The following is a 15,028-nucleotide window of genomic DNA, read 5'->3' on the forward strand; positions in this document are numbered from 1 at the left end:
CATGCACGGTTCATGCCAGTAGAGAAACTGGTATGTAAACAATAGGTAGCAAACTCATCTAAATACAAATCCCATCAAGACAAAAGAGATTCTTTCTGGATAGGCACTATTAACAACCACAACTCCATCTTATAATTTAGCTCTTGCTTATAATTAGCATTACTATTGCATTAATAATACTTCATACTTAATATTTTAGAGTATTCTTAATAGTGCCCATTTGTTTCACAGTGTTTCATCCAAATATGGTAAATGCAAGGGTAAGACCTAATCTAGACCTTATATTGAAAAGAAAGTTAACACTCTAGAGACGTATAAAATTTGTAATCAGATTTTAAATTGCAAGAGGCCTTTCATTCTCATTATTCTGATGCTTATAGTATCACCTAAGAAGTCCCCTTGATCAATCTCCCTGTTGCCATTACTAGTCAGATGTTATCTGGGATGCAAAAATAGCTTATGATTTTAACAAAATATCAAACTTTCTTATTGCAGGATTATCTGTAAAGAGATTTTTTTAATGTCTTCTCTGGCAAACATCTATGCAAGTCTTGATGTAGCAGTGCTAAGGTAGCTTCTGAGAAGTTGGAAGACCATAAACCAGAGCTTCTACCCAATTCTGTCCAAGTGGGGTAAGCTGGGGTTTATGTAGAAAGGGAACAAAAATCCTCTTTAAATTTTCAACAAGAAAGTTGACTATCAGTGATTTTACTTTAATAACCAAGACCCATAGATTGAGTGGCTGAAACAATGGAAATTCATTTTCTAGATACTAGAACTCTTAAGATTAAGGTTTTAGCTGAGTTGTTTCAGTCTGAGATTTGTAAGGTAAGGATCTCTTTCAGGCTTCTCTTGGCTTGTAGGTGACCATCTTTTCCCTGTATGTTCACATCTTCTCTCGTATATGTTTGAGTCCAAATTTATTCTTTCTAAGGTGAACCATCATGTTGCATTAATGACCTCATTTTAACACCCTCTCTCCAAATACAAAAACATTCTGAGTCAGGGGAGGACTAGGGCTTCCACATATGAATTTGGTGTTTGTAAGGTCAGAGGATGAGTCATAATTAAACTCATAATAGTGGCTTTGCTGTTTTAACATGTATATTTACTAATATACGATTTCTACAGTGGTTGTAATATTTTCTTTTTATTTCACAAACTCTAAAGTTAATATCTAGCTTGCTAAAGTAGAAAAAATATACACACAATTTTTAAGATATTGAGTACTTGAAAGAAAAATAGATTGTTGCTTTGTTGTCATTGTTTAAATAGGGATTGGACTCAGGACCTCACATTTGCTAGCCATGCCATTTTAGCCATGACCAGTTCCCTTTTCTAGTTTGTTTTTCAGATAGGATCTTGTGCTAACATTTTATGGACTGAGCTCAAACCATAGTTTTCTTCCTTCTGTCTCCCATGTAGATAGGAATAAAGGAATATCCCACCATACCGAGGCCTGTTTATTTTTTCTCATGTGTGAAATTAAGTGAATTTCAGAGTAGAGAAATAGGATTTATTGTATGAAAAATCATATATAATTTTCATTTTTAGGGTATTTGAAGTATTTTCAGGTATTTGTTTTCTCATAATTTGAAATAACTCATTCATATAGATTTTATACTAGAAGTATTTTGTGAATAATTTTAAAGTTTCTCAAAGTTCTAATCACTCACACCTCTATTGAGATATTAATCAGGACAAACAGTGCTTCAGTGCAAAAACCTTGAAAGAGGTTAGTTCTTAAATGCACAAAGAGGTAAATTAACTGACTATGGGGTTTTTTGTCATCTCCTTTCATCAAACATTAAGTTAGAAAAAGTGTTTATATGAGACTTTTGAAGCAGAATCAAAACATATCTTGGAAAAATGGCAAATCTTTATAGTTTTTGATGTCTTATGTAGAGTATCAAAGCATTAACTAGTTACTAACTAGTAAAGACTATAAAATATTGTATAATCTGAAAAGTACAAGTCTCAAAAAATAGTACAAAACGAAGGTTAATGAATCATGAGGTATATTTGAAAAAACATCAAGACTAAGTGCCTTCTGAAGGAAGAGGTTTATTTTATTTTTAATCCTATTTTATTTATTGGAACAAATTAGCTGCTTAGTGGGATTTCATGTTGTGCCATTTAAAATATTTTATTTATTTTTATTGTAAAGGTGATGTACAGAGGGCTTATAGTTACATAGGTTAAGTAATGAGTACATTTCTAATTGAACAATGTCTCCTCTTCCGTTTTCTTCCAGTTTTTTCTCCCAGCCCCCCTCCACCACAAATTGTATAATTTGTAACATAGCGTATAGTGAATATCACCCTTTGCCCCACCATTTCTGTGCTTCCCCTTATCTTCCCCCAAACAACTAAACTTATATCCAGACAAAAAAGTACAGAAATTTAAAATAGCAGCAAAAGGAAAAAAAAAAACAGCCAAACCAAAAAAAACCCACAAAAAATAAAATAAAAAAACCTCTTTTTTTCCCATTTCTTTTCATTTTGATAAACATCATTTTATGTGATCATATGCACATATCTATTGAGCCTTTATAATCCTTTCCTAAGAATATCTTCCTTTGGTCTCACTATGTGATGTTTAAATCCTGTTTATCATGCCCAAGTGCAAATTTTTTGCCTTTTACCATTCATTCTTTTACCATTCATTCTGTTTACTAAAATACATAGAAAGTAACCAAAGATGTGAAGAACCTCTATGATGAAACTTTAAAATCTGAAACAAGAAATTAAAGCAGATTTAAGGAAATGGAAAAATCTTGCATGTTCCAGGATTAGGATTGACATTGTTAAAATGGCAATACTGCCAAATGCTATCTACAAATTAGTGCAATACCTATCAAAATTCCAACAGCATTCTTCAATGATATAGAGGAAGCAATCGAAAAATTCATATGGAATAATAGAATACCCCAAACAGCAAAAAAAATCCTTAGCAGGAAGAACAGTGCTGGAGGAATATCAATACTAAACTTCAAACTCCATTAGAAAGCCATATAAAAACAGCATACTGGCACATGAATTAGCCTAAGGACCAATGAAATAGAGTAAGAGACTCAGAAATGAACCCAGAGACCTATAGCCACCTAATTTTTGATAAGGGAGCCAAAATGATAGGATGGGAAAAAAGGTAGCCACTTCAACAAATGGAACTGGCAGCATTGGTTTTACAGGTACAGAAAACTGCAGTTAGATCCTTATATATTATCCTACACCAGAATCAATTCCAAATGGATCAAAGACCTCAATGTAAGGCCAGTTACCATGAAAATATTACACAAAGGGATAGGGGAAACACCAGGGCTCCTACGCATGGGTCAAAACTTCCTAAGACCCAGAATCACAACAAATCAAAGATAGACTGGATAAATGCAATTGTATGAAACTGAAGAGTTTCTGCATGGCAAAGGGCATAGCTAGCAAGATGAACTAGAAAGCCCACAGAATGAGATATCTTTACTAGCCATGCATCAGACAAGGGCCTCCTTTCTTCCTTCCTTCCTTCCTTCCTTCCTCCCTTCCTTCCTTCCTTTCTTCCTTCCTTTCTTCCTTTCCTTCTTTCCTTCCTTCCTTCCTTTCCTTCTTTCCTTCCTTCCTTCCTTTCTTCCTTCCTTCCTTCCTTCCTTCCTTTCTTTCTTTCTTTCTTTCTTTCTTTCTTTCTTTCTTTCTTTCTTTCTTTCTTTCTTTCTTTCTTTCTTTCTTTCTTTCTTTCTTTCTTTCTTTCTTGTCTAGTCGTGGAGCCTGAACTCTGGGCCTGGGCGCTGTCCCTCAGCTCTTCAGCTCAAGGCTAGCACTCTACCACTTGAGCCACAGCACTACTTCCGGCTTTTTTCTTTTTGCTTATGTGGTACTAAGGAATTGAACCCAGGGCCTCATGCATGCAAGGCAAATGCTTTATCACTGAGCCACCTTCCCAACCCCAAGGACCTCATATCTAAAATATACTTAGAGCTCAAATAATTAAAACCCCCCAAAACAAATCCTCAAAGAAACAAACTACTCACTTGATAAATGAGGTAAAGATATTTCCTTTTCATTGGGTATATTTCTTAGACTTGTTATATGTATTAATGATTACTGACTTTTTGTGCTGTATTATGACTGATGATTTTACTGAATACATGTATACTTTAGTTTTAGGTATTGAATCCGTTGACATTTTTGAAGATTTTACCTGTGTAACATTGGCATTTGGCTTGTTTTAACCTACTTTTCCCTGCTACTTTATATTTCAAAATAATTCTACTAGAAAAGATGTATAATAATAAATCCTGAGTGAATTGATTTGGGATGGATTTTTTCATTCAGGCTTTTTGAACATGTGATGTTGCATGATAAAGGAATTCTAAATATGGAGCTCTTAAATTGTACAATCTTTATTAAAAGCCTCATTGATTTACACCCAAAGCAATCATTTCTACTTTTCTAAAAGCTTCGGTTGAAAAAATCACAAGTTTTATAATGAGGGAAGAATATTTTGACTACGTTATATGTGAGCTGAAGCTTATTCTAAAATTGTATATTGTCAATAATAAGTGATTCACTTTTTTATATGAAGCCTATTGTGATTATATTGTGATTCATTTAAAGAGAAACTGTATTTCTTCCTTTCAGAATTCACAGAAAAATCTTGTTGTGTAGGATTATATAGACAGAGCATGTAATAAATTCACTGGGTTATCCCACAGCCTTTGAAGTATAAGAGTCCTCAAAGGGATTGATGTCCTTATAAGAAGAGACACGAAAATCCTTACTCTCATTCATGTCAAGGAAATGACATGTGATAAGTTAGAAGAACACATTGGTTTATAAACTAAGATGAGATCCTTCATCAGAAAGCCAATCAGCTGGACACTAATGAGAGCACTAGTCAACAAGTTCAAGACCCCATATCAATGAAAACCAAAACAGGACAGAACAAAAAACACTTTGCTTAAGACTCTAAGTTCTTTGTGACTTTAAATGAGCATCATTATTCCACAATACTGTGAAATTTGGGAAATTATGTAATCACTTAACCACAATTAAAAAAAAAAAGAACCTGGGGAAAGCAGGGAGGGAAAGGATGGTAGGGGGAAAACAATGGAGGGGGTAACAATGCTCAATAGGAAGTGTACTCATTACCTTGCTCATGTAACTGTAACCCTCTGTATAGTATCTTTACAATAAAAAATTTTAAAAAAGACTCTAAGTTCTTATCCTTCTCAACTTTCCCTAAAGTATTATGAAATTATATTATATTAAATTAAAATTTTATTAACCATATTAAGTTCTCTTTGGAGGTAGGCAGTGCACAAATAAGCAGTTGCATAATCCTGTACTACTTTATAAATGTATTATGTACAAATTTAATTTTTAAAGGTTTAACTGAGGTCATATTGTATGTTCAAAATTTCAGTATTATAATCTTTGGTTATAAGTAAAATTATTATCTAGAAATGAAAGTAATGAAAATTAAAATCAAGCTAGGAAGAGTGGAACACGCTTGCAATTCAGCACTACCATGTGTGTGTATATGGGGAGAGAATGCTGAAACAGGAGGATGTGAGTCTAAGGCCAATCTAAGCTACATATAGAGACCATGACTCAAAAAAATTAAAGGAAAACATTGAAAATATAAACAAAATGCTGTAATATTCCAACTCTGAAAGCAGCAATAAAGATACTGGTTTTCTCCAAAATTACAACATCTGTAGTACAGATAAAAATGAATGTGCTTCCTCTAACAACAAAATTAGTAAAAGAATAATTACATTTCTGTTTGGTAAAACACGTGACTTTTCACACAAAAACAATAAAAGTTTCTACTAACAGCCATTTATATGCATTCCTAATATTTGTATTCATACTGTGTTATTAAATTCCAATATTTCAGAATCCCTTAGTGGGATATTTTTTTACATCTGGGCTGCATAAATTACAAAAAAAGGCATACAGTAAAACTTGATGTTTTATATTGACTTCATATTGGTTATACTACATCTTAAACTCTTTTTTTTTATCTTAAACTCTTTTTGGTTGTTTTAAACAAGGAGACTAATATTTCACCTCAGGAATGGTATTCTAATTTTTAAAACTCTCTGTAACACTTTAAAATAAGATTCAATATATATATAAATATATGTATATGATATATTGTGGAGATAGTACAGGGTGGCCAAATACCCAAACACTAAAAAAAATGTATCTATTGACCAAGGTAATATAGGAAGGACCCTGAAATCAATTCATATATCATCAATATTTTTGAAATACTTAGTTCTGGCCGTTGTCCAGTCAACTATGAGAAATTTTTATTTATTCATTTTTATTTTCATTTTATTGTAAAGGTGATGTATGTGGGGGTTACAGCTACATAAGTAAGGTTATGAGTATATTACTTGTTGAATGGTGTTATTCCCTCCCTCATTTTCACCTGTTCTGCCCCCTTCCCCAGTTTTCTCTTCCCCAATTGCAACATAGTGTCTGGTGAGTACCATTTGTCCTTTGTCTCACCATTTCTGTGATTTCCTTTCCCTTCCACAAATCAGATGAACTTATTAAGAAAAAGGATACAGAAATAAAAAAACAGTAACAACAGGGAATAGACAAAGAAATAAAAATATTGCCAACAGCAGACACACACACACACACACATACACACACACACCTCATGTTCCCATATCTTGGAGTTGATTTCAGTAAGCATTTTAGATAGTCATGTACAGAGAGCTATTGAGCTATTGTGATCATCTGCTTAAAATATCCTAGACACATTCTAGTTATACAACTGAGGGAAACGATGCAGCCTATGTCTTTTGGGGTCTAGCTTGCTTCACTTAACATGATTTTTTTTCCAAAGTCTATCCATGTTGTTCTTTCTGATGGAATCATAGAATTCATTGTGCATATACACCACTTTTCTTGATCCGTTCATCTAATGAGGGGCATCTGTGTTGGTTCCATATCTTAGCTATCTAAATTGCTGCGATCAACATAGTTGCGCTGGTACCTTTAGTGTGGCCTTGTCTGTGGTTATTTAGGTAAATGCCTAGGAATGGGATTGCTGGGTCATAGGGGAGCTCTATGTTTAGCCTTCTTAGGAACTTCCATACTGCTTCCATACTCCAGAGTGTTTGGACAAGTTTACATTCCTACCAACAGTGTTGTAGTTTTCCCTTTTGGCCATGTCAGAGAGGTCTCTTTTTAAGTCTTTAGCCCACTTGTTAATGTTTTTATTAGGATTTGGATTTTTTTGAGGGGAGATTAAATTTTTGAATTCTAGGTATTATTTTAGATATGAAGCCCCTGTGTGTTGTATGGCTAGTAAAGATCTTCTCCAAATCTATGGGCTTTCTATTTATCTTGCTAGCTATGTCCTTTGCCAAAAAGAAATTCTGCAATCCCATTTGTCCAATTTTTCTTTGATTTGTTGTGTTTCTGGATCTTAGGAAGTTTCATCCTGTGCCAGGGAGTCCTATAGTTTCCCCTAACTGTTCTGTAATATTTTCAGGATCTCTGATCTTACATTGAGGTCTTTGATCCTTTTGGAGGTGATTCTAGTGCAGAGTGATATATAAAGATCCAACTTCAGTTTTCAACGTGTATAGTCAATTTTGCCAACACTTATTTGTTGAAAAGGCTGTCTGTCTTCCATCCTGTTGTTTTGGATCCATTATCAAAGATTAGGTGGCCATAGGTCTGTGGGTTAATTTCTGGTTCTTCAATTCTATTTCATTGGTCCTCAGGCCTCTTCACAGTACCAAGTTGTTTTTATATTTAGTGTTGATATTCCTCCAGCAGTGTTCATCCTGCTAAGGATTGTTTTTGCTATTTAGGTTCTTCTATTATTCCATATGAGGTTTTGGATTGCTTTTTCTATTTCATTAATGAATGTTTGGGGGATTCTGATTGGTATTGCACTGAATTTGTAGACAGATTTTGGCAGTATTGCCATTCCACGGTATTAATCCTCTCAATCCAGGAGCATGGGGTTTTTCCACTTTTTAAAGTCTGCTTTTATTTCCTTTATCAGGTTTTTAAAGTTTTCATTATAGAGGTCCTTTACATCTTTGATTAATTCCTAGGGTATTTTTTGAGCCTATTACAAAAATAGTTCCTTTCCTGGTTTTAGCCTTGCTCTTCTCATGGTTGGAATACAGAAAATATACTGATTTTTGTGGTTTACTTTTATGCCCTGCTACTTTGCCAAAGTTTTGGGTCAGCTCAAGTAACTTGGGTGAGGAGTCTATGGGGTTCTTTAAATACAGGATCATGTCATCTGCAAAGAGAGAGAATTTTCTTTCTTTCCTCATTTGGGTCTCCATTATTGGAGACTCTCCTCATTGGGTCTTGCATTATTGCTCTGGCTGAGAATTCCAATACTATATTGAAGAGTGGAGAGAGCAGACATCCTTGTCTTGTTCCGGATTTTAAAGGAAATGGTCTTAACTTTTCACCATTAAGTAGAATTCTGGCTGTAGATTTCTCATATACAATTTTTATTATATTTAGTTCCATAAATTCTTAGTTTCTCCAGAGCTTTCATCATAAAAGGATGTTGGATCTTGTCAAACACTTTTAATGCATCTAGTGAGATAGTCATGTGATTCTTGTCCTTGTTCCTACTGATGTATGGAATTGCATTAATTCACTTGAATATATAAAACTAGGTTTGCATCTCTGGAATGATTCTCATTTGATATATGAATTTTTTATTAGTTGTTGAAGTCATTTGGCTAGAATTTTATTGAGAAGTTTTACATCAATGTTGATCAAAGAAATGGAACTATAGTTTTCTTTCTTTGATGAGACCCTGTCTGGTTTTGGGATCAGGGTTAGGTTTGCTTCATAGAATGAGTTTGGTAGTGATCTTTTGCTTTCAATTTCATTGAAGTGTTGAGGCGTATTGGAGTGACTTCTCCTTTGAAGGCCTTGTAGAATTCATCTGTGAATCCATCTGGTCCTAGGCTTTTCTTGGATGGGATGTCTTTTACTGCTTTTCCATTTCATTATTTCTACTTTTCTATTTCATTACTTCTTATGGTTCTATTTAGTTAGATTAAATCTTATTTTAGTTTGGGTATATCAATGTTTGCTAGAAATTCTTCGATTTCTTGCAAAGTTTTGAATTTGTTAGCATAAAGATTTATAAAGTATTCCTTATAATGTTCTGGATCTTGCTTGTTTCTGTCGTGATGTCCCCATTCTTTGATTTTATGTATTTGGATGTTTTCTTTTTGGGGAGTCAGATTTGCTAAGTAAGGGTCTGTTGCTGTTCACACAATGAGGCCTGAGAACACGGTGACTGGGCAGAGAGTGGACTACACCATGAGGATATAGACAAAGTTTATTAAAACACCACATGCTTATATATAGTATACAGACAAAGTAAATCTTCAGTCAGGAGACAGAAAGTTAAACAGTCTCATGTGTATGCAGACAATGAGAGTGAATCTTTAGTCAGTAAGCAGACAGAGTTCATCTTCATCGATAAATGTAAAGCAGTTTTATGTTGTCAGAGGTAACAAACAACAAGCAAAATGCAGGTGAGCGGTCTTAGTTTCATACACATAAAGGGAATGTCAAGGCATTGTTTATAGGATCATTCTGAGGAGCACCTGAGCCACCTTCTCAGCCTTGATTTGTAATCTTTTAGATAAATGCCTAAGAGTGGTATTGCTGAATCATCAGGTAGTTCTATACTTTGTTATATGAGGAATCTCTTTCTTTCAAGGTTGGTTCAAAAGTGTATTAGGGTGAGTTGGGAAGGTGGCTCAGTGTTAGAGTGCTTGCCTTGCATGCATGAGGCCCTGGGTTTGATTCCTCAGCACCACATAAGCAGAAAACGCCAGAAGTGGTTCTGTGGCTCAAGTGGTAGAGCGCTAGCCTTGAGATGAAGAGCTGAGGGACAGCGCCCAGGCCCAGAGTTCAGGCCCCACAACTGACAAAAAAAAAGTGTATTAGGGTTACTTTTCCTCACATTTGTGCACGAATCTGTTGCTGTTTAACTGGGATAAGATGTAATGTTATTATTATTTTGGTTCACATTTCCTTTATGGACAGATACTGGCCATTTCTTCATTTATCTACTGGACACTTTTACTTCTTCTGAGAAGTCTTTATTTAGCTCATTTGCCCATTTTGTAATTGAGCTGTTGATTCCTTAAATGTATGGTTTCTTGAGCTTATTTTCTGGATATTAGGCAAAGATCTCTCATTCTCTAGGTTGTATGTTTAGTTTGTTAACTACAATTTTTGCCCTATAGAAACTTCTTAGTTTTAAAATCTCCTTTCTCAATTTTCTTTGTTTTGCCAAGTCCCTGGAAGTTTACTCAGAAAGTTCCTGCCTATACAAAAAGTTGTAAAGTTTCTCCTACACTTGCCTGCAGTAGTTTCATGGTTTCATGTCTTGACAGTCTTTGATCCATTTTGAATTGATGTTGGAACAGAGTGACAGACAGGAATCCACCTTTGGTTTTCTGCATGTAGACATCCAGTTTTCCCAACATCATTTCTTTTATTTCTCTCCTATCTTTTTGGCTCCCTTATCAAGTATTAGATAGATATAGGTATATAGGTTTATTTCTGGGTCTTCTGTTCTGGTTAATTGGTCCTTGAACTTGTTTTTGTGCCAGTAACAAGCTGTTTTCATTACTAGAGCTCTGCAATAGAATTTGAAGTCTTGAAATGTTGTTCTTCCTGCACTACATTTTTTAAATTAAGTAGTTGTACAAAGGGGTTTTAATTCCAGAAGTCAGTTTATATTGTTAATCAATGTCACCTTTCAGCACAATATTTTTGCCCAGAATTGCTTTTGTGATTCCTGACCTTTTGTGGTTCTGTATGAATTTTTGCATCTCTTTTGTATCTCAGAGAAGAATGTCATTGACATTTTGATAGGTATTGCATTGAATTTGTAAATTGCCTTAGGCATTATTGGCATTTTCACAATATTAATTCTGCAAATCCAAGAATACAGGAAGTCTTTCAACATCTTTTTTTTTTTTTTTTTGTCGTGGGCCTGAACTCTGGGTCTGGGCGCTGTCCCTCAGCTCTTCAGCTCAAGGCTAGTGCTGTACCACTTGAACCATAGCACCACTCCTGGCTTTTTCTGCTTATGTGGTGCTGAACCCAGGGCCTCATGCATACAAGGTAAGCACTCTACCACTGAGCCACCTTCCCAGCCCTCTTTCAACATCTAATGTCCTTTTCAATTTTTTTCTTCAAGAATTTATAATTTTTATTGTAGGACCTTGGTTAATTTGATTCCTAGGTATTTTTAATATTTTAGAAACTATGACAAATTGAATTGCTTTTCTGGTTTTACATTTATCTTCTCATTGTTAGTGTACAGAAACTATATTGATTTTTGTGGATTGACATGCACTGTTATTGTGCTCAACTTCTCTGGCTATAAAAGAAATGCAAATCAAACCAACATTGAGATTTCACCCCACCCCAGTTAGAATGGCTATAATCAAGAAACCTAATAACAACAGATGCTGGAGGGGATGTGGCCAAAAGGGAACCCTACTGCACTGTTGGTGGGAGTGTAAACTTGTTCAACCACTTTGGAACTCAGTATGGAGGTTCCTCAAAAGACTCCACATAGAGCTCCCCTATGACCCAGCAATCCCACTTCTGGGCATTTACCCCAATGATCACAAACAAGGCCATACTAAAGCTACCAGCACAACTATGTTTATTGCAGCATTATTCACCATACCTAAGATATGGAACCAATTCAGATGTTCCTCAGTAGATGAATGGATTGAGGAAATGTGGTGTATATGTATATATATATATATATATATATATATATATATATAAAATAGAATTCTATGCTTCCATCAGAAAGAGTGACACCACCCCATTTATTAGAAAAAGGGATGACCTGGAAAAAATCATTTTAAGTAAGTAAGCCAGACCCAAAGAAATATAGGTCCTGGGGCTGGGAAGGTAGCTCAGTGGTAGAGCACTTGCCTTGCATGCCTGAGGCCTTGAGTTCGATTCCTCAGTACCACATAAGCAAAAAGAAAAAAGCCGGAAGTGGTGCTGTGGCTCAAATGGTAGAGCGCTAGCCTTGAGCTGAAGAGCTGAGGGACAGTGCCCAGCCCAGAGTTCATCCCCACAACTGGACCTCTCCCCCAAAAAACAAACAAAAAAAGAAATATAGGTCCCATGGTTTCCCTTATTTGCAATAACTAGTATACATCTAGTATAATCTTACCAGACAAGCAGAAAAGCTCAAAAGCTATGTACATATGACCATATAGGATGATGCGAAGCAAAACTAACATGGACACAAGAGGTTTTTCTTTGTTGTTGTTGTTTTTAATGTATGTTCTTCCCCCTATGGTATATATCTCCTGTTGTCACTGTATTTGATTTTGGTACCCTGCATCATATCATATATATATATATATATATATATATATATATATATATAATTTGGGGAGGAGAAGGGGAAAAACAAAATGAAACAAGGACACAAGATGACCCATTGCAACAATGATACTCACAAGACACAATGTTGGATATGATCTTTACAACTTCAGTGGAGCTGGGGGGGGGCAGGGGGAGAAGTGGGGGAGGTGGAAGAGGAAAGGGATAGTAGGAAAAAAAACACAGGAGGAGGTTACAATGTTCAACAAGAAATGTACTCATTAACTTACTCATGTAACTGTAACCCCTCTGGACAGCATCTTTACAATAAAATAAAATTGAAACAAAGAATTTGAAGGTGGATTCTATGGTTCTTTAGATATAGGATCTTGTCATCTGCAAATAAAGATGGTTTGAATTTTTCTTTCCTTATTTGTATCTCTTTTTTATATTTTTCTTGCCTTATTATTATTTTTTGGGGGTCCAGTTGTGGGGCCTGAACTCTATGCCTGGTGCTGTCCCTCAGCTCTTCAGCTCAAGGCTAGCGCTCTACCACTTGAGCCACAGCGCCACTTTCGGCTTTTTTTTATTTTTGCTTATGTGGTGCTGAGGAATTGAACCCAGGGCCTCAGGCATGCAAGGCCAGCGCTCTACCACTGAGCCACCTTCCCAGCCCGACTTATATTTCTTCATTGAAGTTCTACTACTATATTGAAAAAGAGTGGAGACATTAGAATCCTTGTCTTGTTCCTGATTTAAGAGAAAATGGTTTTGTTTTTTTAAAATAATGTTGGCTGTAGGTTTGTCATCAACAGTCTTTAATATGTTAAGGAATGTTTCATCTATTCTTAGTTACCCTAGAGCTTTTATCATAAAAGGGAGGTTGGATTTTTGTCTAGGGCTTCTGAAACTATTGATGATTATATGATGCTTGTTTTTGGTTCTTTGATGTGTTTTGTTACTTTCATTGATTTGTGTGTATTGATCAGTCTTGCAACACTTGGATGAATCCCACGTGATTATAGTTTAGGAATTTCTTGATAAGTCATTACATTTGGTTCACAGTATTTTATTAAGGAGATTTGCATTTATGCTCATCAAAGAGATTGATCTATAGTTTTCTTTCTTTCTTTAGTCCCCATCTGGTTTTTGAATAAGTGTAATGTTGTCTTCAAAGAATGAATTTAGTAGTGACTGTTCCTTTTTATTTTATGGAAGAGTTTAAGGAGTATTGGTGTTGCTTTTGCTTTCAAAGTCTTATAGAATTCAGCTGTGCAACTATATAGACCTGGTCTTTTCTTTCTTGTCAATTTAATTTCATTATTTTTGGTGGATCTTAAAATATTTAGTATGGGGCTGGGAAGGTGGCTCAGTGGTAGAGCGCTTGCCTTGAATGCCTGAAGCCCTGGGTTCAATTCCTCAGCACCACATAAGCAGGAAAAAAAGCCGAAAGTGGTGCTGTGGCTCAAGTGGTAGAGCACTAGCCTTGAGCTGAAGAGCTGAGGGACAGCGTGCAGGCCCAGAGTTCAGGCCCCACGACTGGACCAAAAAAAACAAAAAACAAAAAAAAATATTTAGTATGCTCTAGACTCACTTATGATACATTGATATTATCTAGGAATACATTCATTTCTACCAGATTGTACAGTTTGTTGGTTTAAATATTTGAAAAGAATTCCCTTATAGTATTCTGAATTTTACTCATATCTGTTGTCATGTCCCCTTTTTCATTTATGATTATATTTATTTGGGTGATCTCTCTCTCTGTCTTTCTCTCTGTCTCTCCCTATTTTGTCAGGTCTACTAAAGGTTCATCATTTCTGTTTATTTTTTCAAAGAACTGACTTTTTGTTTTTTTTGATTATATAGTTCTTTTAGTCTGTAAGTCATGTATTTCTGATTTAATCTTAATTATTTCTTACTGTCCACTGGCTTTAGATTTGGCTTATTCTTGTTTTACTAGAAGTTTGAAATGCAACTCGAGACTTAATTTTAGATAATAGTTATAACTTTTCCTTAGTATTGCCTTAGTTGTATCCCCACTAGTCCAGTATGTTGTATGTTTATTTACATCAGATTCTAGGAACTTTTGAATTTTCCTTCTTACCTCCTCACTCTACTCAGCAATTTGTTGCTCAGTTTCCATGAGTCTGAGTATTTTCTGTGGTGTTCTTGCTATTCAGATCTAATTTTATTTTGTTACAATCTGACAGCATACAAGGAGTAATTTCAGTTGTGCTGAAACTTACTTTATGACCTAGGATATCGTCTGTTTTGGTCAATGTTACATGGGCTCTCAAAAAGAATGTCTATTGTTCTAGTGCTGAATGAAATATTGTGGGTGTCTGTAAGGTCCAGTTGGTCTGTATCATCAATTAATTGTATGGCTTCTTTGCTGACTTTTTTGACTGAATGATCTATCCATTGGTGACAGTGGTGTGTTGAAGTCTCCAAGTGATCATTGTATTTTGAGTCAGATGTGTTTTAATATCTATTAGTCTTTGTTTGTAAAAGTTAGGTGCTCCATCATTTGATATATAGATTTTAAGAAAATGGTGGCAGCTATCTGTGCCACTATTTCAATCCTGCTGTTTTGATTTGCATTTCCTGTTTCTATCAGTCCTTATACTTCTGAAAAAATCTCA

The 15,028-nt window shown here is 35.1% G+C and overlaps 1 protein-coding gene across 1 annotated transcript in view; it reads left to right on the forward strand.

The window, feature by feature from the left end:
• The first annotated feature begins 564 nt into the window (after positions 1 to 564).
• Zcwpw2 (zinc finger, CW type with PWWP domain 2) overlaps positions 565 to 15,028 on the forward strand; it is an 85,979-nt gene continuing 71,515 nt past the window's right edge. Inside the window, exon 1 of the mRNA XM_013028485.1 lies at positions 565 to 632. The gene's annotated coding sequence lies outside the window, so the exon portion shown is untranslated. The remainder of the gene's footprint in view (positions 633 to 15,028) is intronic.

Source organism: Dipodomys ordii, unplaced genomic scaffold, assembly GCF_000151885.1.
Source record: "Dipodomys ordii isolate 6190 unplaced genomic scaffold, Dord_2.0 Scaffold110, whole genome shotgun sequence".
Classification (NCBI taxonomy): domain Eukaryota; kingdom Metazoa; phylum Chordata; class Mammalia; order Rodentia; family Heteromyidae; genus Dipodomys; species Dipodomys ordii.